This window comes from Callithrix jacchus, chromosome 1 (assembly GCF_049354715.1).
Source record: "Callithrix jacchus isolate 240 chromosome 1, calJac240_pri, whole genome shotgun sequence".
In the NCBI taxonomy this organism is placed as follows: domain Eukaryota; kingdom Metazoa; phylum Chordata; class Mammalia; order Primates; family Cebidae; genus Callithrix; species Callithrix jacchus.
This window is the reverse complement of record NC_133502.1, coordinates 147,988,337-148,012,423: the sequence shown is the minus strand read 5'-3', so window position 1 is coordinate 148,012,423 and position 24,087 is coordinate 147,988,337. Positions and strand designations below refer to the sequence as shown.

Sequence of the window (24,087 nt, the reverse complement as noted above, 5' to 3'; positions counted from 1 at the left end):
TTTCTAATTCTATTACTCTAGTCAAATAGCATAATATGCATAGCACATAACAATGGAACTTAGTCTGCCTTTGGACTCTTTCCCTCCAAAATGGAATATAAATTATAAAAACAAACTGTATTATAAATGAATAGCATAACCACGCTGAAAGAAGTGCAGAAAAATAATCTAGGCCACTTTAGAAAACAATATTTTAACTGAATACTATAAGGCTAGAGTCAAAAAGAACCACACTATACTCTATTTAGTAAATGTGTTTCTCACAGGAATGTAGGTCAGAAATCCTAAAATTACTTTATGTGCATACTAGGACTGAAGAAATAAAAAAATATTTTGTAGAATGCAAGAGCCAGATTTCTCACTGTCAGATAAAGAAGTTAAAAATAAGGGACAAAACTAGAATGAACCCTGTGGTGTTAGACTAGAAGCAAAGCTACTAGGATGAACTTGTTTTGAAAAATACATGGGGCCAGGCGCAGTGGCTCACAGCTGTAATCCCAGCACTTTGGGAGGCCAAGGCTGGCAGATCATGAGGTCAGGAGATGGAGATCATCCTGGTCAACACGGTGAAATCCCGTCTCTACTAAAAATACAAAAATTATCTGGGTGTAGTGGCGTGCACCTGTAGTCCCAGCTACTCAGGGAGGCTGAGGCAGGAAAATTGCTTGAATCCAGGAGGCAGAGGTTGCAGTGAGCTGAGATCGCACAACTGCACTCAATATGGGCAACAGAGCAAGACTCTGTCTCAAAAAAAAAAAAAAAAAAAAAGCTATATCTATATATATGGATAGATAAATATAGATCTTTGTGTATGCATGGGTTTGCATATGTATAGACTGGTGTCTTCTGTGGGGCCCCGGAAGCAATGTTACCCTAGTAGCAGTGAGCATCCCTAGAGCACAGATCTTTGTGTTTAAATACTATTCTCCAAAAAAAGAAACTACAGGTCCTCGGAGAAGTGGCTGATACCAGGGCTGAGGCAGGGAAAACACAAGATGAGCCTGGGCCATCATCATATGATACAAGAAAATTAGGAAGTTCCAAAAAAGAAAAAAGGATGGAAATATGATGAAAAGCTACAGAAAGCAACCTGAAAAAAAAAACTCCCAATGATCAAAGCTGGAACAATTTCATACATAAAATAACACAAGCGTGAACCGGGCGCAGTGGCTCAAACCTGTAATCCCAGCACTTTGGGAGGCCAAGGCGGGTGGATCACGAGGTCAAGAGATCAAGACCATCCTGGTCAACATGGTGAAACCCCGTCTCTACTAAAAATACAAAAAAATTTAGCTGGGCATGGTGGCGCGTGCCTGTAATCCCAACTACTCAGGATGCTGAGGCAGGAGAATTGCCTGAACCCAGGAGGCGGAGGCTGCGGTGAGCCAAAATCGCGCCATTGCACTCCAGCCTGGGTAACAAGAGCGAAACTCCATCTCAAAATAAATAAATAAATAACACAAGCGTAAGATAACAAGAGAAAAATATCTGAGTCCACATCTATACAGATTAATAACAGAATACAAATAAACAAATGGGAGAAACTGGGCAGCTCATCCTTACAGATTAATTTCAATGAATAATGAGGAAAGTAGGAAATCCTCATGACAACACCATAGTCATAAAGTTGAAGGCAAGATCCACCAATGGATGCGAAATTTAGCAAGGGAAAGTCTGAGAAGTAACAGGATATGTGTACAGTTTAAAAGCTTTTCCTAAGATGTCAATTAATTATAAGGAGAAAAATAAGACCTTTACATTGGAGAATCCCAGCAGACACCCTCTTACCAAGTGATCGAGATCAACCTCACAAGCAATAAGTCATATATATCAGCTATGCTCATATGATGGACTGAGAAGGGCACATACGCTTTTATGTTCTTAACAAAAATGTACAACCTTAATCTAATCATGAGAGAACATTGGACAAACCCCATTTGAGGGATACTCTACAAAATAATTGACCAGCACTCTTCAAAACTGTAAAGATCAGAAAGAGTATAAAGACAGAAAAAGACTATCACTGTAAAGACAGGAAAAGACTGAGAACTGCCACAGCCTGGAGGAGCCCAAGGACCCAAGACAACTAACTGCAATGTCGGGTCTTATGAGTAGATCCTGGAATAGAAAAAAGACATTACATACAGGGGGATTAAAAGAAATCAGAAGAAGGTCAGGAGTTCAGTTAATAGTATTATACTAACATCAATTTCTTGCTTTTAATAATTGCACTATGGTATGAACACCTTCCATCGGCCCAGAGGTCCCACTTTTCGGGTGGCCCAGAGGTCCCACTTTTCGGGATACTGGTGGCGCCCAATTTCTTCCGGCCCGCCGCTTTGTGTTTCTGACTTATGGAAAAGGTACTGAATTTGAAGAGAAAGTCAACGCCCTTAATCGCACTGTAAGGTCTCCTCTCTGAACCTCGGATAGTTAAAAGGTGGAAGCCAGCTGTGGAACCTTCTGCGAACCACTTCTGGGTCTGGCGGGCTGGGGGCTCCGGCCTCCGGCTCCCTGTCCCCCACTCACTACCCTCGAGCGTCGCTTCATTCCTCGCAGTGTCACCCACGGGACACCTGGGCCACACACAACAAACGCGCCCACCAGCGAACAGATGCGCGGATCCACCCGAGACCCAGACGCCGGCGACCCTGCAGACCCGAGGCCCACTGCGCGCCAGAAACAGGACGCGCCCGGGAAACTTTTCCATCCGGCGACCCCGGGAGGCCGTCCCGCTCGCACAGTCTGAGGCCTCCCCATACCAGCTTCTAATAAGGCTTCCAAAAACGAAACCGAGAGAGGCTCCGCCACTTCTGAAAGACAAGAGGAGCCACCATGGCACTCGCACTTCTGATCCAATACCCACTTCCCGCCCAGCGCCTCTTGCGCGCGCCACAAGGGCGCCCAGCCCACCAAGCCGGTCTCGGGCCCCAGAGGAGGCCTCCAGAGAGCCCCTTACCTCCCGCCAGGGCGCTTGAGGCCGGTAGGTGCCCACGGCGCAGGCGCAGGAGCGACGGGGCGGGGCGTCGCGAGGGGTGGGTTGGGATGTACCCCCCCACTCCGCCCCGCCTCACCCCGCGAGGCCGCCGGGCGGGGTGCGCGGGTCAAACAGGTGAGTACAAAGGCGGACGTCGCTCTGAACAGCGAAAGTCTTTTTCAAAATGATTTACATTATGGGATTGTGACTCGAAGAAAGAGGAGAGAGACGGACAAACGCCGTTTAGGTCTGCTTGTGTTTAAGACAATTCACGCTTGTATATCCGACTGCATTTTGCAGTTTTCCTGTCCGTTTTCCTCTGTTCTTCCTAGAATTTTATTTGCAGGTTGGGCATGTGTTCTTAGCTCTGTTTTGAAACTGAAGCTCAGAAAGGTTGTGCCTCCCCATCCTGCTCCTAAAAGCCCTGTGAAGTGGACAGGGCAGGAGTGTCACCTTAATTGCAACAGGTGCAGAAATTAAAGCTCAGACAAATTGTGGTTTCCTCCAAAAACTGGTGGAGGGCTTAAGGCAAACGTCTTTATCCCGCTTTTATAGATTATGACTCTGGGGTTTAACAAAGAGTTTTAAGTGACTCACTCCAGTTCAACCAGCTTATGACAGAGCTGGAACTCCAACTGGGTGTCCTAATTTCCTTCCCAAGTTATTCCAGTTAGACCAGCTGCTACCACATGAAGAAGCAGGTGGCTGGCTTTGAAGCCTTGTCCAAGTCACAGGTTCTCCTCTCTTCATGGCCTAACATGCAGATCCAGCCCTTTTAAAAATATATCTGTGAATATTCAGATAACCTGCTTAGAAAGTATTCACTAATTTTATTGTCTCAGAAGTGATCGGGATATTCAAACCACAGTTAAGGAAACACAGTTCTTAGGGTCTTTCAGTAGAGTAGGAGGTAGAAATTGTAGAACAGGGAAGATTAGGGGCCTGTAGATCAGCCTTGAAAGACAATTTCTAAAATAAAGCACCAAATCTACCAAGCAATCTGGATTTTCTTTAGGGGTATAATGTATGCTGATGTTTGAGCTCCAGAATGTATTTATCAAATTTTGATTCTAAGGAGAAATATTAAAGTGTTAGGCAATACCATGAGAAAATGTTTTTCACGCAAGGATTAGTTAAATAAGATCTTTTGAGGTAAAGATCATTTGTGTTAAGTTCTGAGCAAGCTACCTCAGGTCCAAAATCAGGTGTGGTACTCAAAGATTCTAAATTTGGATCTGGGCTTCTAGGTAGTTATATGTATGTTTGCTATAAATTAGGTGTGTCAATGTAGTTGGATAAAACTTTTTAATCTAACAGTTGGTTAGCTTGATTTATAATCTTTAAATATTCAAACATATGGTGTGTGAACCTCTTCTTGTACTCTGGGTTATCAAGTTGTTAGGCACAGGCTTGCTACTACCGGCCAACATTTTCCTGAAGTTCTAACTGAACCAGCAAGACCAAACAAAATAAAACATTAAGTATGTATGTTGGAAAGAAAATTAAAAAAAAATTCTTTTAGGGTATTATGATTGATTGCTTTCTTTGAAAATCCATGAAACAAATTGAAATTAATTCAATAAGGTGGCTAGAAAATACCTCTCCTAAACAACAATCATCAATTTTAAAATGTAGCGGGAAGAAGACTAGGTGTGATGGCTCATACCTGTAATCCCAGCACTTTGGGAGGCCAATGAGGGAGAATTGCTTGAGGCTAGAAATTCAAGACCAACCTGGCCAACACAGTGAGACCCCATTTCTTAAAAAAAAAATTAAAGGTAGCTGGGTATGGTGGCATGTGCCTATAGTCCCAGCTACTCAGGAGGCTGAGGCAGGAGGATCACTTGAGCCCAGGCATTTGAGGCTGCAATGAGCTATGATCCCACCACTGCACTCCAGCCTGGACAAAAGACTGACACCCTGTCTCTAAAAACAACAGCAACAACAATTTATAAAAATTAAAATGTAGTGGGAGAAAGATTACTTTCAAAAATAACAAATATCAAGTTTGTGTTTATAAGGAATTATGAGACCTATTTGAAAAATTGAGAATAATAGCTAGATGAGGGATAGGGGTGGAAGGAAGGATCACAAAGGGGCATGAGGAAACTTCAGGAGTTATAGAAATGTTCATTATCTTGATTGTGGTAGTAGTTGTATGGATGTGTATACATATGTCTAAAGTTACCAAATTGTATACTGTAAATATGTGTTTGTATAAGTGCTTACTATAGGGAAGAGGGAAGAAGTAGCTTTTTATTTGATTGTATGTGATGTGTAAAGCACTTGGTTAGGCACTTTACATGCAATATGTTATTTAATACTAATGGCACCCCACAAAGACATTACAATCACCCCTATTGTACAAACTAGGAAATTGAGGCTTAGAGAGTAACTTGACCAAGGTCCAAGTCTCATATACTGCATAACAGGAGTAAGACTCAAATCTTACCTAACAACAATATTTATACTTTAACTTGATTTCCATATTTCCATAAAGGATACAAATAAAGACTTGAGTATATAAAAAAATACTCAATATTGTAAAGTTGTTCATTTCCACCAAACTAATTTAAAAATTTATCAAAATCCCATTATGATTTTCTTTCTTCCTCCCCTCCCCTCCCCTTCCCTTCTTCTTTCTTTCTTTCATTCATTTATTTTTGAGACAGGGACCTGCTTTGTCACTCAGACTAGAGTGCTGTGGGGGTGATCATGGTTCACTGCAGCCTTGACCTGCCCCCTCCTCAGCCTCCCAAGTACCTGGAACCACAGGTGTATGCCACTACACTGGGCTGATTTTTAAATTTTTTTCTTCTAGAAATTGGGACTCCCTGTGTTGCCCAGTCTAATCCGCAATTCCCGAGCTCAAGCAATTCTACCGCAGCCTCCCAAAGTGCTAAGATTATAGGCGTGTGCCACCACACCAGGCCCTCTTTATGATTTCTATAATAAAACATTTTTTAAAATCCAAATTGATTTTGCAACTATTACTCTTTCTTCTTAGAATGCCATTTTTTGCTTGCTTTTCCCCATCCCTTTCCCTCACCCCAAAGTAAAGAAATAACTATTTTGTTGGACTCAAAAGTCATCTTATCTAGGAAGCTTCCCCCACTGATATGGTTTGCCTCTGTGTCCGCATCCAAATCTCATTATAAATTATACTCCCATAATTCCTGCATGTTGTGGGGGGGGACCTGATGGGAGATAATTTGAATCATGGGAGATAATTTGATTGATAGGGCACTTTCCCCCATCGTAATCTCATGGTAGTGAATAAGTCTCATGAAATTTGATGGTTGTATCCACTTTTGCATCTTCCTCATTTTCTCTTGCCTCTGCCATGCCAGAAATGCTGTTCACCTCCCACCATGATTCTGAGGCCTCCCCAGCCATGTGGAACTATAAGTCCAATTAAACCTCTTCTTCCCAGTCTCAGGTATGTCCTTATTGGCAGCATGAAAATGGACTAATGCAGTAAATTGGTACCAGTAGAGTGGGGTGTTGCTGAAAAGATACCCAAAGATGTGGAAGTGGCTTTGGAACTGGGTATCAGGCAGAGGCTGGAACAGTTTGGAGGGCTCAGAAGAAGACAGGAAAATGTGAGAAAGTTGGGAGCCTCCTATAGACTTGACTTGACCTTTGTCTCTTTTTGTAGTGTTTGTTTTGAAATCTTTTGTCTAATAAACATATAGCTGTTCCTGCTTGTAATACCAGCACTTTGGGAGGCTGAGGCGGGTGGATCACTTGAGGTCAGAAGTTGAAGACCAGTCTGGCCAACGTGGTTAAACCCTGTCTCTACTGAAAATACAAAAATTAGCCAGACACAGTGGCACATGCCTATAATCCCAGCTATTGAGGAGGCTAAGTGGGAGAATTGCTTGAACCCAGTGGGGCAGAGGTTGCAGTAAACAGATCATGCCACTGCACTATAGCCTAGGCAACAGAGCAAGACTCCGTCTCAAAAAAAATAGATAGATAGATAGGTATATAGATATATATATATGGCTGCTCCTGCTCTGTTTGTTGTTGTTGTTGTTGCTTGTTTGTTTGTTTCAATTGACATGGACTATTTTTTCCATATCTTTATTTTCAGTCCCTGTGTCTTTACAGATAAAGTGTGTTTTTTTGTAGACAACAGATCATTGGATCTTTTTTAATTAGTTCAATTAGTCTATGTCTTTTTTATTTAGTCCATTTATATCAAATGTTACTATCGATAAATAAGGACATACTTCTGCCATTTTATAATTTGTTTCCTGGTTGTTTTATGGTCTTCCCTCCCTGCCTGCCTGCTCTGCGTGCTTTCTTCCCTTCCCTTGTTCCCTCGCTCCCTCTCTCCCTCTCTTCCTTCCTTCCTGCCTTCCTTCCTTCCTTTTTGTAAAGATTATTTTCTCTGGTGGTATGTTTTAATTTCATGCTTTTTACTTTTTGTGTATCTGCTGTAGGTTTTTAAATTTGAAGTTCTCATGAGGCTTAGACATAACAACTTATAACCCATTATTTTATTTATTTTTTTATTCTTTATTTTTTATTTTTTTATTGCATTTTAGGTTTTGGGGTACATGTGAAGAACATGCAAGATAGTTGCATAGGTACACACATGGCAGTGTGATTTGCTGCCTTCCTCCCCATCACCTATATCTGGCATTTCTCCCCATGCTCTCTCTCCCCAACTCCCCACCCCTGCTGTCCCTCCCCTATTCCCCTCAACAGACCCCAGTGTGTAGTGCTCCCCTCCCTGTGTCCATGTGTTCTCATGATAACCCATTATTTTAAACTGATGACAACACTGGTTGTAAAAATAATAAGCAAAGAGAAGTGTAATAAAAACTCTACACTTCGCTTTACACTTTAACTGCTTGCTTTTTAACTTTTTGTTGTTCCTATTTATATTTTATTATACTGTCTGTTGAAAAGTTGTTGTAATTATTATTTTTGATAGGTTCATATTTTAGTATTTCTGCTCAAGATATGAGTAACTTCCATACCACAATTACAGTGTTGTTTGGCTGGGGACAGTGGCTCATGCTTATAACCCCAGCACTTTGGGAGGCCAAGGCAGTCTTGGCCATGTTGAGCAGGCAGTCTCAACAGCTTGAGCCCAGGTGTTTGAGACTAGCCTGGACAATATGGCAAGACCCTGTCTCTACAAAAAATTTTTTAAATAAATAAGCCAGGCATGGTGGCATGGGCCTGTGGTCCCAGCCACTTAGAAGGCTGAGGTGGGAGGATCACCTGAGCTCAGGAGTTGAGGATGCAGTGAGCTATGTTATTAATAGTACCACTGTACTCCATGCTGGGTGGACAACAAAGCCAGACCCTGTCTTAAGAAAAAAAGTCTGTTTTTGTCTGTTTACTTATTATTACCAGTGAGTTTTTTACCTTCAGATCACTTCTTACTACTTGTTAACATCCTTTTCTTTCAGATTGAAGAACTCCCTTTAGCAGTTCTTGTAGGACAGGTTTGGTGTTGATGAAATCCTTCAGCTTTTGTTTGTCTGGGAAGGTCTCTATTTATTCTTCATGGCTGAAGGATATTTTTGCTGGATATACTATTCTAGGATAAAAGTTTTTTTCTTCAGCACTTTAAATATGTCATGCCACTCTGTCATGCCATATGCACTGCCATGTCAAACCTATAAGGTTTCCACTGAGAAGTCTGCTGCCAGACATATTGGAGCTCTTTTGTATGTTATTTGCTTCTTTTCTTTTACTGCTTTTAAGGTTCTTTCCTTCCTTCACCTTTGAGAGTTTGATTATTAAATGCCTTGAAGTAGTATTCTTTGGGTTAAATCTTCTTGGTGTTCTATAATCTTCTTGTGCTTAAATGCTGACAGCTTTCTCTAGGTTTGGAATGTTCTCTGTTATTATCTTTTTAAATAAATTTTCTACCCCAATCTCTCTCTATCTTCTCTTTAAAGGCAGTAACTCTTAGATTTGCCCTTTTGAGGCCATTTTCTAGATCTCGTAGGCATGCTTTCTTCTTTTTTATTCTTTTTTCTTTTGTCTCCTGTGACTGTATATTTTCAAGTAGCTTGTCTTCAGGCTCACTAATTCTTTCTTCTGCTTGATCAATTCTGTTGTTGAGAGACTCTGATTCCTTCTTCAGTATGTCAGTTGAATTTTTTAGCTCCAGAATTTCTGTTTGGTTTTTAAACATTATTTCAATCTCTTTGTTAAATTTATCTGATATGATTCTGAATTCCTTCTTTATATGTGTATGTTATCTTGAATTTTGTTGTACTTCCTCAAAACAGCTATTTTGAATTCTCTGTCTGAATGTTTACATAATTCTGTCACTCCAGGATTTGTCATTGGTGGCTTATTTATGTTGTTTAGTGAGGTCATGTTTTCCTTGATGGTCTCGATGCTTGTGGATATTCAGCAATGTCTGGGCATTGAAGAGTTAAGTGTTTATTGCAGTCTTTGCAGCCTGAGCTTGTTTGTACCTATCCTTCTTGGGAAGGATTTCTGAGTATTCAGAGGGAATTGAGTGTTGTGATCTAAGTCTCTGTTCACTGCAAGCATATCTGGATTAGGGGTTACTCTAGGCCCAGTAATGCTGTGATTCTTGGAGACTTGTAGATGTACTGCTTTGGTGGTCTTGGGTAAGATCCGAGAGAATTCTCTGGATTACCAGGCAGAGACTCTCGTTCTCTTCATAAATGGAGTCTCTCCATGATGAGCTGCCTGGATCTAGGGGAGGAGTGACACAAGCACCCCCATGACCACCACCACTGGGACTATGCTGGGTTATACCTGTAGTCTGCCCAGCGCTAGGTCTCGCCCAAGGCCTGCAGCAGCCACTGCCTGGCTCCTGCATGTGTTTCCTCAAGGTTCAAGGGCTCTTCAGTCAGCAGGTGGCAAATCCAGCCAGGCCTGTGTCCTTCCTGTCTGGACTGTAAGCTCCCCTCAGCCCAGGACAGGTCCACAAATGCTATCTGGGAGCCAGAGCCTGGCTCCTTAGTGCTTTATTCTACTGTGGCTGAGCTAGCACCTAAGCCACAAGATGAAGTCCTTTCCACTCTTACCTCTCCTTTCCTTAAGCAGAAGGAGTTTTTCCCTGTGGCCACCACTGCCCCAGGCCTATGGCAAGTACTGCCTGGTTTACACAAGTCCCAAGGGCTCTTCAGTCAGCTTGCAGTGAATACTATCAGGCCTGGGTCTCTCTTGAGGGCAGTGTGCTCCCCTCTGGCCCAGGGTTGATCTAAATGCCATCCAGGAGCCAAAGCCTGGAATCGGAGACCCCAGGAGCCTACTTGGTGCTTTACTCCACTGTGGCCAAGCTGGTACTCAAGTTGCAAGGCTTACTCTTTCCTCTCCTTTGTTAAACCAAAGGAGTCTCTCTTCATAGCCACTACAGCTGGGAAGGTGCTGGGTCACACCTGAAGCTAGCAGTCTCACCCAAGTCCTGTGAGAGTACTGCCTTGCTGCTGGTGGGGTTTATTCAAGGCCCAGGTGCTCTTTGGTCAGCAAGTGATGAATCCTGCCAGAACTGTGTCCTTCTCTTCAAGGCAGAGGGTCTCCTTCTGGCTCACGGTGTGTCTGGAAATGTTGTTCAGGAACTAGAACTGGTTTGGGGGCCTCAGGACTCTTCCTGGTACCCTGTTCTACTGTGGCTGAGATGGTATCCAAGTTGCAAGACAGAGTCTTCTTTACTCTTCCTTCTTCTCTCCTCAAGTGGAAGGAAGGAGTCTCTTTTGGAGCTGCAAGCTGTGCTTCCCAGGCTTGAGGGAGTTTTGACACAAGCACTCCCTTGGCCACCCCAGCTAAGGTCTCACTAGGTCACATGCACCCCAGGTCCACTGGCTCTGAGTCCAGCACAGTACCAGGACTCTCCCAGGAAATGCAGTCCTTGTTGCTTAGACTGCCTTTCAAGTTTACTTAGAGTACTAGAGCACTTTAGCCCATGGTTGTGTGGCTTGCTGGAACTCTGGTTCTGACTGTTGGGATGGGTGATCCCCCTCTGGCTAATGCTGGTCTAAATGGTGCTCTGTGAGCGTCAGCCGAATTCTTTCTTGCGTTGCTTTCCACTGTGACAGTACTGAGTTCCAGTGCAAAGTCTCACCATCACTGTGCTTTTCTTCCCCCAGGGATACACATTCTCTCTTCTCACCACATGGCTGCTGCTGGAGAATGAAGGAGGGGTGGTTTCAGCAATTCAAGACTGTCCTTCCTACCCTCTTCAGTGCCCGACCTTGATAAGTTGTTTAAACCAGGTACTGTGATCACTCACCTGATTTTTGGTTCTTATGAAGGGGCTTTCTTGTTTGGATAGTTTTTTAATTTGCTATTCCTGGCAGAGGGATGTTCACTGGAGGTGTCTATTCAGCCATCTGGCCCCACCTCCCTCCAATCTATCCCTCATTTTTCTTTAATTGCTTTAACTAGCTCAGATGAACTTCTACTATTTTTTTTTCTCTTGAACTTCTACTACTTTCACTAAGAGAATTCTAACTATTGTAGACACAAAAGTTGATGTTCCTACTATCTTATATCAGTTTAAACATATATGTAATGAATCCACTGACTTTAGTACTTAAACCTCACTGTCTGCTTTATTGTCCTCTGCCACCACACACACCATCATCAAACAGTCTGTTCATATATATATAGTAAGGTTAAAAGGCTTTATCTCAAACCCAAAGGAGTAAACACTGCAGATAATCAGGAATGCTAGGATTTTCCACTTATCTCTCATTCACTACATAGGAATTTCATGATCATTTTATATATGGAGTGACTTAAATGCCCAGAAATGTGCTTATAAATTTCATTCCCTTTTTTCCCCTCCCTCTTTTTGTTCTTTAGATTATCTAGTTTAGTTATTCTTACAACTTAGTGTGCCTAATAATTATTGTATAAAATAGTATTTATAAAGTCATGCTTAATGAACCTTATGGACAATTTAAAGAATTTTCAAGGATAATTTTGACTATGCAATTTTTGCTTTGTTCATTGACTTTAATTACTCTTATTTATGTCCCTTACCAACCTAACTCCTCCTCAAAAGCGGAACTTTATACTATGGTTACAATGAGAACACAGTAAACAAATAGCATTAAAATTACATTAAATGTTATTTTTACTTTAGCAGTTTTGGGTTTTGTAGTATTTTAGTTTTTTGCTTTAGCACCTTGGGTTTTGTAGTATCTTAGTTATTATTATGAATGTCAATATCACATGACAGATGTACAGACATGCAGGTTAATAGAAATTCCACATGGGCCCAACCTTGCTTCCTAACTTTATTTCCAATTACTCTCCATCACACATCTTTAGTTCTAACCAAATTGAAATTCTCAGTGTTTTTTAATCCCAATCCTTTCCCCACCCTCTGCCTCCCACCTGGGATATTCTCTACCAATTGCTCTTTCCTCTATGCATGTCCAAATCCTACTGATCTTTCCATGTTCATACCAAATGTGGCCTTTCCTAATATTTCTAGATTTAATGCCTTCTTCCTCCAAATGACTACCTTATAATGTGGATTTTCTGGGTTTTTTTATCCATTAGTCTACATTTTAGTACAGTAATTTGGTATGTGTCCTGTTGCCCCTCCCATGCTTTAAACCTTTCAGCTCTCTGTTTAAAGTAATGACAGTAATAATATAGTTGGTGATGATAGCATATGGATAAGTCAAATGAATGGCATAAATGCTCGAAGAGTTGGGAGGGAGGAATTGGGAGTAAGGTAACTGCACTACCTCTAGAGTGGCGTTGTGTTATTTGAAAGTAGACTTAGATCAGTTGTGAATGTATATTGGAAACTCTAAGGCAACTACTTAAAAAAAAATCAAAAGGAAGTGTAATTGATATGCGAAAGAAGAGAAAAAAGGGGGAACAAAAAGAAACAACAAGTGCAATGAGTAAAAACACTGGAAATATGTGGATATTAAACCAAATACATCAATAGCCACTTTAAGTGTGAATTGTCCAAATATATCTTTTTTTTTGTTGTTCAGTGTGATTGTCACACAATAAAAAACAAGACCCATATGTTGTCTACAAGAAACTCACTCTAAAAAGACACAAAAAGTTAAAAGTAATGGGATAGATGAAGAGATACCATGTTGTATTCATTTGCTAGGGCTTCCATAAGAAAGTTCTAGAAATTAGGTGGCTTAAACAAGGGAAATTTATGTTCTCTCAATCTGGAGGTTAGAAATCTGAGATCAGGCTGGGCTTAGTGGCTCAAGCCTATAATCCCAGCACTTTGGGAGGCTGAGGCGGGTGGATCACGAGGTCAACAGATCGAGACCATCCTGGTCAACATGGTCAAACCCCGTCTCTACTAAAAAAACAAAAAATTAGCTGGGCATGATGGTGCGTGCCTGTAATCCCAGCTACTCAGGAGGCTGAGGCAGGAGAATTGCCTGAACCCAGGAGGCGGAGGTTGTGGTGAGCCGAGATTGTGCCATTGCACTCCAGCCTGGGTAACAAGAGCAAAACTCTGTCTCAAAAAAAAAAAAAAAAAAGAAATCTGAGATTAAGGTGTTGGCAGAATTAATTTTTTCTGAGGATCATGAAGGAAGGAACTGTTCTTAGCCTCTTTCCTTGGCTTGTAGATGGCCATCTTCTCCCTCTTGAGAACATAGGCTTCCCTCTGTTCATGTCTGTGTCCAGATTTCCTCTTCATATAAGGACACTAATCATAGTGGAGTAGGGCCCATTCTTATTATCTTATTTTAATTTTATGCCTCTTTAAAGACCCTGTATCCAAATATACAAGTCACACTCTGAGGTATTAGGGATTAGAATTCCAACAATAAAAATTTGGGAGAGGGGACACAATTCAGCATAATATACGCTAACACTATTCAAAAGAAAGCTGGAGTAGCTCTATTAATTTCAGACAATGTAGACTTCAGAACAAGGAAAATTATCAAGGATGAAGAAGAACATGTTACCTAATGATAAATGATTCAATTCTCCAAGAAGACAAAACAATCCATAATGTGTACACACCTAACAACAGAGCATCAAAATACATGAGGCAAAAGCCAATACAAATGTAAGGAGAAATAGACAAGGCACCTCACAAATAGAGTTTGGGAGCAACAGTGCAAAAATTAAGTTCCTTAAACCTGTTATTTCTTCCAGGGGCAAGAGGATTGTTAAAGAACCAAGGAAGTATAACAGTAGGGCAAAATTATTCCTGAAATAACAAATATTTCAAGATTCCTGTTGGAGAAGCTGCTGGAGCTCTCTTTTACAAGATTGTAGACTCTATCCTCTGTCCTTTGACAGCTGACACTCTCACCAGTAAACCTTTTAATCCTCCAACTAGTGGAATACATTTAAGGAACTGTGATAATGCCCATGAAATCATCAAAATTCACAAAGAGCACCACCCTCTCTCTTCTTATCCCAGGAAGCCCAAATTCTATTGTCATAGCCCTGCGGGAACTTTTCCCCTTTTGTAGGCTTCAGTGGCTTTCAGGTGCTTTTTGAGTGATATTTACATTTCTAGCTATTAACTTTAATATTTCCTATATTAATGTATTTCCCAATACATTAACTTTAATATTTCCTTGGCAGATGAGTACTAAAGAGAGAAATGTTGCATGTTTCATGGAAATAAATTGATAGGTTCAGCAACTGTCATTTTGCTTAGATAAGTGAACACTTTAGAAGAGAAGTGTTTTGACCTGAGCAAATGGTTTTACATATGGAAAAAAATGTCCTGAATCCCAATACCTAAACATTAAAGAACATAATTGGTAAGTTTGAATCTTTCCAACATCTGGTAAGTGCTTTCTCCTTCATTCATTCATTCAGTCTGCACAACCAGCGTGTTAGCCACTGTGCTGAGTCCTGGTGATGGAAAGTTTAAAAAGATCCTGTTTCTGTCTTCCAGGGGTTCAGTCTTGGGGGAAAGACAGACATGTTGCTAAATATAATGTAATCAATAAGTGTTATATTCGCTGTCCCTACAAAAATGCTATAGAAAGACACACACAGCTGGCAACTTAAGAGTTTAGTCAGTACATGGGCATTATCACAGAAGGGAAAAAATAGCATTCTGAACAGAGAGAACATATGTACAAGGCACAGAAAAAAATGCAGCAGTGGTATATCCAGGTCCCTCTGAGTAGTGGGAACAGCAAGAGGAGACTCTTAAACCCAGCTTGATTTAGGATGAATAATTTAAGTGGCTTTTCTGCAGCTTTCTGCCTCATGGTTAGCACCTACAAGTGCTAAAGCATAAAAACAGAGAAGGCTGCTGGAGAACAGGATGAGTAACTACCTCAGATGTATTTATCAAAGTTCATATTGATCCTGTTTCTATTTGTTTCAGATCTTATCATGGCACTATTTGATTTTGAATCTTTGTTGTATTCTCTCCATCTAAGACACAGGCCATATAGACTCACAAATTCATAACACCTACACATTACTTATGAGGGCTTCTAAGGCCTTCCACCAATTTTTTTTTAATTTCAAAAGCATTTTAAGAGACAGGGTCTCACTGTATTGCCCAGGCTGGACTGCAGTGGCTATTCACAGGTACAATCATAGAAACAATGTGCCTGGTTTCACATTTAAATTTAAATCGTCAGCCTCGCTCCAGGTGCAGTGGCTCATGTCTATAATCCAAGCACTTTGCGAAGCTGAGGCAGGAGGATTGCTTGAGCCCAGAAGTTTGAGACCCACCTGGGCAACATGAGTCCCTATCTCTACAAAAAATTTTGAAAGTAATAATTAAAATAAAAAAACCTCCAGCCTCATAGGCTACTATTTTCTGAACTAGGTTCCTGTAATTCCTTAATATCCCATCCACTTTCTTGCCTCTATGCCTTTGCTCAAGCTACATCTCTCTTTGCAATGCCTTCTGCCTCCTTTCCACTGATCAGAACTTTATTCCTCCTTGAACACCTACCTCAAGTGTATTTTCTCTTCCAAAACCTTCCCTTATTCCCCCATCCTGGGCTCCCATAATACCTTGATTTAATTTTGCTCTATATTACAGTAATTCACATACCTGTCTTTCCAGCTAGAGCAGAAACTTTTCGAAGGCAGGGACTTTGTCATAATTATTTTGTGTTTTCAGCACCTACTACGTGACCAGGAATGTGGCACTTGATAAATATTTGTTTTAGATGACCTGTGCATCTCATTGTTTTTTTTGATCTCATTGGTGTCCTCTCCAGTTTCATAACTGAGTTTCTCCAGCTGAGCAAACCTTCTGAAGATCACTGAGGTTGAGATCAGAGGAAGAATAAGAAAACTACCCAAGGCACAGCAGGTTCACCACCCTGACAGCACAATGAATCACGTAGAAACCTTTTAAAAGATGTAGTTGCTCCCAGCACTTTGGGAGGCCAAGGGGGGTGGATCATGAGATCAGGAGTTCAAGACCAGTCTGGCCAATGTAGTGAAACCCCATCTCTACTAAAAATACAAAAAATTAGCCAGGCATGGTGGCATGTGCCTATAATCCCAGCTATTCAGGAAGCTGAGGCAGATAGATCACTTGAACCCAGGAGATGGAGGTTGCAGTAAGCCAAGATTATGCCACTCTCCTCCAGTCTGGGCAACAGTGTGAGACTCTGTCTCAAAAAAAAAAAAAAAAAAAAGATGTAGTTGCCTGGGCCGCACCTTCAGAGACCTTGGCTTATCTGTCCTAGGGTAGAAACCAGGTGTCAATATATTTTCTATAAGTAATTCTAAGGTACAGTCAGTTCTGGGAACTACAAACCTGAAAGGTGGATGGGAAATTGTCACTGGGCCTCATATGTAAGTTAAAATAATGTCTTAATTTGCTTTTCTCAAAAAGTAATGCTTTTCAAAGAAAAGCAGAGCTAAAAGAATGGAGACCACACAGTCTGGATGAAGTTGATCTTTTTTCCAGAGAAATCTTTGCCATCAGAAGCTTGAGTCACGCTATAGGAGGGATCATACAATTGGCATGATACGCACCTTTGAGTTCCTCTTTAGCATGTCTAGAGAATCCCAGTGTGTGTCATAGACACCTTTAACATGAAATTACTGGAAGCCGTAAAGTGAACTGAAATCAAAACGCCAAGCACCCAATCATCAAATGAGTAATGAAAGCTTGGAAGTTCCCTGGTCCCTTGAGGGTCTCCACATGGATGTCCCCTGTGACTTGCAGTCAGTGGAATGCGAGGATAGAGCCAGATACTCTGAGGAGGACCCCATGTTGCACAACTCCAAGGCCATGTGCACAGTATGGGGCATGTGAAGAGCGACCCCTGGAGTTGTGGAATGCTGCATCTTAGCACAGGGACTTTCCAGTCCTCAGACCCAAAAGATTTCTGGTGGTGGCTTCCACTTTGGTTCTGTTCTCCAGCCTTTTTCTGGTTTGGAGCTGTCACTCAGAACCAAGGTGAAAGAAGAAGAGTCTCCTCATCAAAACCTCTCTGCTGGAGTCTTTTCCTGCCTGAGGATATCTTCACTAGAAATTCCCCTAACTGGCAGCTGTTGTCAACACATTCTGGATCCCCCGATGGACTCCAGCTAGACTTGGTTCTTAAATCAGTCACTGTAGCAGAGTTGCAGAAAGGATTTAAGTTCCTTTTCATCACCACTACTCCTCTTCTCTTTCCCCATTTGTCAAAGTACTCCTCCATAGAGAAGGAGTACATACTTTATTTTCAGATTAGGTAGGGTCGTTTCTGGGTGTGTGAGTGTGTGAGTGTGTGTGTGTGTGCGTGCGCGCGCGCGTGAGAGAGAGAGAATTTAACAATCTAAGGGCAAAGAAGTAAAATGAAGCAGTATTATCTATTTAAAAATTATGGCAGCACCTTCCAGAGAGTAGGAACCTTGGAAATGTTAGTTTCTATTGTTCTTGGTAGATGATAAAATGAATGCAGTGATGGTGATGAAATCTACTGGGTAGCTTTTACTTTTTATAGTTTTAGAGAGAGCGGAGGAAGCAGCAGGGGCCTCATGGTAAGGAGAGGATTATTTCTTTTTCTAAATGAAGTTGTAAAAATGAAAAATATAAGAATTTTTCATGATAAACTTTTTTATAAACTATAAAGGACTATGTAAAATGAATGGAGTTATTTTGATAAGAGATGCACAAACTGAATGCCACAAGGGTTTGAAGAAGAGAAAGAGACCACGACCTGTTGTGGAAATCAGAAGGAAATAGTATCTCCCATTCAATAAGGATGTGATATTGTACAAGATGTGGTTTCTGCAGTGTGGAGCCAGGACCATGATCCCTGCCCTGACTATAAAGCAAGACTGATTATGAGAATAGAATTGGATTTTTTGTGTCTGCACTTGTGAGCTGTAGAGCACAATGCAAATGCAAAGTGATGTTATTGTAGCCACTATTGGTGATGAGGATATTATTGATTTTGAAGAAACTGGGTAGCATTTAACTGGAAGAGCTGGCAGGGGAAGGCCTTACAGGTAGAGAAAAGAGGACTGGAGAAGTTTCTGCCAATTTTCTTGGGTGATTGAGAGTCCCTGTATAAAAGAGTTGTTTCTGAGCATCTATTGACACCTACACTGTCACTGGACCTGTTACAATGCTAGTAATATTGAGTAAGAAATGCTATCTGCCTTTAGGGAGTTCATCCTGACTTGGTTTTGAGGATGGCTTCAAATATCAGATTAAGAAATGTATAGTTAATGTATAGGCAGTAGAGAGCCACTGAAGGTTTTAGAGCAGAGGAATGACATGGTTTGGGCCCTCCTGACAAAATACAGTACTTAATTCAGCTTTTAACCAGTTTACCACCAGGAAATATCTTTGTCTAGCAGATGATTGAGTTCCTCAAGCCCCAGGCTTCGAGAACCTAAAATGTTGTACCCCTCTAAATAGTGCTTTAAAAAAAAAACACATGTGAATAATGGAACTGATTGTTTCCTTCTTGACAATGACTGTTAGAAAGCCTAAGCTAAATTTAGCCAAGTACATATGACTTCGAAGCATGAATGTGAATCTCTGCTTCAGCCCTGGATAATTTTTCCTACATTCACTTTATTTTTAATCCTTCCCTTGCTTTTATAAAATGTTGTCGAATTATATGTAGTTTTGTAAATCAGGAAAAAGATTAATTATAAATAGAAAAATATTTCTTATTTTTTATTTCTTATTTAGTTAATTTTGGTGAAGATTATTTGAAATGTCCCCAGAGAAATTTGCATGGATGAGGTTTGGAAAAGTAATGTTGCAGATGTTACTTTTTGACATTACTGCTGATCTCCTAACTTTAAAAATTCTGTTAAAGTCACGTATAACATAATACTTAAATATGATGTAAATGTATCAGCAACAATATGTTTGCATTTAAAGTTTGAATTCTGTTTTCAAAAGAATTTAACAAAAGATATAAACTTAAAACTACCTAAATCTTTGTTCCCGTGTATTTTTAAAATTCTAAGTTTAAATAAAGGAGCTACGATTTGTAGCCTATCAGAACATTAGAAGATAAAATCTGCTATCCTGATTTTAAAAAATCATACATATCAAAATGCATTTGAAATGAAATGAAATCTGTTCTGTAACTAAAAGTTACCTACAATGCTTGGATTACATTGCTAGATCAGAAGAAAGGAAGGTATAGAAAAGTCTGTATGTATTTCTATGTTCAATCTGCCTTATCATTTTAAACTTACATTTTTTGTTTTTGAGACAGAGTTTCGCTCTTGTTACCCAGGCTGGAGTGCAATGGTGCAATCTTGGCTCGCCGCAACCTCCACCTCCCAGGTTCAGGCAGGTCTCCTGCCTCAGCCTCCTGAGTAGCTGGGATTACAGGCACACGCCACCATGCCCAGCTAATTTTTTTTTATTTTTAATAGAGACGGGGTTTCACCACGTTGACCAGAATGGTCTCGATCTCTTGACCTTGTGATCCATCCGCCTCGGCCTCCCAAAGTGCTGGGATTACAGGCGTGAGCCACCGCACCCGGCATAAACTTACATTTTTAAACATTTGGAAACAAGATAATTTTTAAGAATTGTAAAAGTATTAAGTACATTTTTATCCATTAAAAAAATTGCTTTCAGGGCCAGTTTACAAGACCTACAACTAAATTTTTGTTTCAGTTTTGTATACCCTCATCTTTGCATTCCTCTTTCCCTCTACCCCATCATTCAATTGACTAGCTGATCAAAGTTCATCTCTTTTTGTTTCTGATAGAACTGACTGTTTCTGAAAAAGGTAAAAATCTATTCTTCAAAGGGCAATGACTTTCTACCTGTGGGGAAAAAAGTAAACTTCAGAAGAAAATTCTGAGAGAGGAATTTAGAGATGTTTCAAATAAAAGCAATATAGTCTCACTGAAACTGAAATTTTGCCTTCCAGTTCTACTACAAAAGGAAGAGTGGCACATGTGGCACCTGGTCAGGATGGACTCACTAAAGGATTTAACCCAGACTTCTGATGAACAAATATTGCTGCTACATTAACTGATTCACAACAAAGAAATAAAATATCATCCCGTTGATTTTATTATTTAAACATGGGCTCAATCTTAAATGTGACAAACCAAGAAATAAATATGTCTGAAAAGTAAACAGTAAATGGCCAAATGGTATGGCTGAGGCATCTGTAGTGAACTCATGCTGCTTCCTGGAGATCACTGCATTCTTTTCTGGGCTCAGTAATCTACCTAAACTATGTCAGAGATTTGTCTGAGATTTACTTTCCTGTCTTTTCTGGCTCAGATTATTTCTTTATTTAGAAAATCAGAACATTTGCTTGTTTTTAGGGCTCAAGTACCTCTTCTCATCTCTATAATGTCTCCAAATGTCTCAGAGGATTCCTAATAGTATCTGTATTTCTTGCATATTATGGTGTAATTTATCTGTGTCTAGAGATCCGAAGTCAGGCAAAGTAGTTAAGGTACTCTTTCTTCTTACTTACATATCTTAAGACACAGTTCTCTGTCCTTGTGGTTTGTCTGACCCTCTTGGGTTCCTGTTATGCTTCCATTTGTACCAGAAAACACTGGAAATCAAGTGAAATTAAGTGTAAAAGTCAGAACTAGAAAAGCTTTTAGATCAAGTCCAGATAAAGAAATGAGAGGGATTTAATCTGCCCTCTTCCTTACTAAGACAAGTACATGAGGCTAGATCCAAGATAAAACTATGATTCAATTGAATCACTAACTCCCCTTGTTCTGAGTCTATGCTTATGTGCAGCAGACTTTTGATAGTAATTTCACTTTCTATATAGATCTGCCTGTAGATAAAAATATATATACTTATCGGAAGATCTGAGACCCTAGTTATAAGTTAATAGATGAACTTCCTGGTTTATACCTCAGAGCTTGTTAGTGGATGTTCATCTGAGAGAAGGAGGGGATAGGAGAGAGGGAGAGATCATCCACTACCATTATGCTGCTGAATCAGGTTCCTGAGGGATAGTGCCTGGAACATGGAGATCACACCAGGGTACTATCCCTTCGAGGCCTCTTTTGGCACCTAGCAACCCTTCTCCATAGTGTACCTTGACTCCATCTTGTTGCTAGTTGTCCACAAATGCCTGCTTCGTGAGACAGTCCACCTCTTGGTTCATAAGGCCAGTCATAAACACAGACACTTCTCAAGAGGCTGTTACTGAACAATAGGTTTCTTTCTTGTTTTTGTTTTTTTTGTTTTGCTTTGTTTTGTTTTGTTGTGTTGTGTTGTGTTGTTTTGAGACAGAGTCTCGCTCTTTTGCCCAGATTGGAGTGCAGTGGCACGATCTTGGCTCACTACAACCTTCACCTCCTGGGTTCAAGCAATTCTCCTGCCTCAGCCTCCCGAGTACCTGGGATTACAGGCGCCCTCCACCACATCGAGCTAATTTTTTTTTTTTTTTGTATTTTCGGTAGAGACAGAGTTTCACCATGTTGATCTGGCTGGTTTTGAACTCCTGACCTCAAGTGGTCTGACCCTCCTTGGCCTCCCAAAGTGCCAGAATTACAGGTGTGAGCCACCGTACCCCATTGGTCTTTTCTTCCTAGAGGCAAAATGCTGAATCCTTCCACCTGTTAACCCTGTAAATCTTGTGAAATACTCCTTGGAACAAAGACTGTTGTTTCTTCTTTAGATGTATGACATGAAAATCTATTTTTATAGCCTTGCAGTGAAATATACAGCTATGTGGAAAGCTTCAGGAATAAAAAAAAATTATGATAGACTTCATTTAAAACTTTTTAGGAATTCTTTAAATAATGATAACTAATTGGAGAATTTGATACATGTTTCAAGGCTGAAACCTGGGCCTTTACAGCAACCAGAAAACAGACTGAAAATGCCTAAAAGCTCTAACACCCACTAAAAAAAATGCTTCAAAATTATACTTATTGAAAAATACTATTTGGAACTATATCATGAAGGAATCATCAGAAAATAAAGTAGCTTGGCAATTTTTAGTTACTCTCCAACTAAAAACATCTGTTTAATGAACTTTGAAATGATTTCGTATTTGTGTTTAAAAAATTTGCATCTCTATCTAGGTTGACAGCTTAAATACCTGGCTCTAGCCAAACAAAATCTGAAGTGACTAAGGCATTGCTTCTTAAATAAGAGCAAGTTGGAACTGCCATCTCAAATCACTACCATGTCTTCTGGCAAGACAAGATTAGCACTTACACTCACATCTGATGAGGGAGTCACCTCAAGCTTGTAAACAGCCAGTTTGGATTACCCAGCAAGGGCAGGGTGAAACCAGCAAAGGGTTCCCAGGCCTCTGTTCTTTAGCCAGCCTGTATAGAATGGAGAATTTTGAAGAGGTGATGTGTTCAACACTTGGATACATTTAAGAAGACAGCTTGAGTCTAGTTTCTTTTGTCTCTAGGCCAGCTCAGAATAACCAGGCACATACCCTCACTGACCTCTAAAGGTAACACTGTTAAAGTGAGAGTCTTTTTTTTTTTTTGAGAGAGAGTCTTGCTCTGTTGCCATGTTGGTGTGCAGTGGCGCAATCTCAGCTCACTGCAACTTCCGCCTCCTGGGTTCAAGAGATTCTTCCGCCTCAGCCTTCTGAGTAGCTGGGACTACAGGCGCGTGCCACCACACCCCGCTAATTTTTGTATTTTTAGTAGAGACGGGGTTTCATCATGGCAAGGATGGTCTCGATCTCTTGACCTTGTGATCTGCCCGCCTCCACCTCCCAAAGTGCTGGGATTAGAGGCGTGAGCCACCACGCCCGGCCAAAGTGAGAGTCTTACTGGCTCTTGCTTGACATCTCTTTGTCTCTTTCTGCTACCCGACTTTGGTTCTGCTTCTGGCCCTTTGGAATTGGTGTTTGAACTTAGTCTCTGTTCTTTAGGTCCTGGATTTTCCTAACAGATTCCAATTGGGTTTATCTTGCTTTTTGTGTCTATGGCTGACTATGAGCTAGACTACCCTCATTCTTGCTTTTCTGAGGCTAACTTTCAGCATACTCCACTTAGCTGGCTGGTTCTTCTCTGTGTCTGTAAGAGTACATGTGAGTGTTTGGTGGGGAGTGGAATAGGATGTATGCTCAATTTGAATCGTCACTCACTAAAATGTGAGAGAGAGAGAGAGAGAGAGAGAAAGAAAGAGAGAGAGATATCTAACCATGGGGAGTAGGAAGTAATGCAATTGCTTCTCCATATTGACCATCCTTAATTAGGTATTTAGTTCCCTCCCAAGTATTTTTTCTCAGCCCTCAGATCCTGCTGCCACCTGGTGCTAAAATGTTCCAAGTAGTGATGACTAAATAGTTTGACAAACTCCAGAAAGTATCACCTAGATTCAGAGATAACACATACTGATTAGGAGGCTGAATATTTAACGTAATAAATAAAAGATATAACATTTAAAAAATAACAATAGCTTAGCATAATAAATAATGTGTTATACCTATGAACTAATATATAAGATGTAATAATAGCAAATTACTGTGTGGTTCTGAGATATCACCATCTCTTAGAAGTATGGTCCATGTCAGGGTTGGGCATGGTGGCTCACACTTGTAATCCCAGCACTTTGGGAGGCTAAGATGGGCAGATCACCTGAGGTCAGGAGTTCGAGACCAGCCTGACCAACATGGTGAAAACTGTCTCTACTTAAAAAAATGTAAAAAATTAGCTGGGCATGGTGTTGCATGCCTATAGTCCCAGCTACTCAGGAGACTGAGGTAGGAGAATCACTTGAACCCAAGAGGCAG

General features: G+C 40.7%; 1 protein-coding gene and 1 long non-coding RNA gene across 5 annotated transcripts in view; one reads left to right on the top strand and one right to left on the bottom strand.

Annotated features, from left to right (window-relative positions):
* Window positions 1–3,012, bottom strand: part of STX17 (syntaxin 17) — a 71,455-nt gene extending 68,443 nt beyond the window's left edge. Inside the window, exon 1 of one of the 3 annotated variants that reach the window (XM_017975027.4) lies at window positions 2,205–3,012. The gene's annotated coding sequence lies outside the window, so the exon portion shown is untranslated. The remainder of the gene's footprint in view (window positions 1–2,204) is intronic. The other 2 variants (XM_078373396.1, XM_002743138.7) reach the window with 2 other exon arrangements.
* A 55-nt stretch (window positions 3,013–3,067) lies between these two features.
* LOC103794196 (uncharacterized) overlaps window positions 3,068–24,087 on the top strand; it is a 33,074-nt gene continuing 12,054 nt past the window's right edge. The window contains exons 1-4 of one of the 2 annotated variants that reach the window (XR_008482397.2): window positions 3,068–3,112; window positions 6,328–6,416; window positions 11,074–11,199; window positions 20,269–20,424. This is a non-coding gene — a long non-coding RNA (uncharacterized LOC103794196). Of the gene's footprint in view, window positions 3,113–6,327; window positions 6,417–11,073; window positions 11,200–20,268; window positions 20,425–24,087 lie in introns of those variants that run through there. The other variant, XR_008482398.2, reaches the window with a different exon arrangement.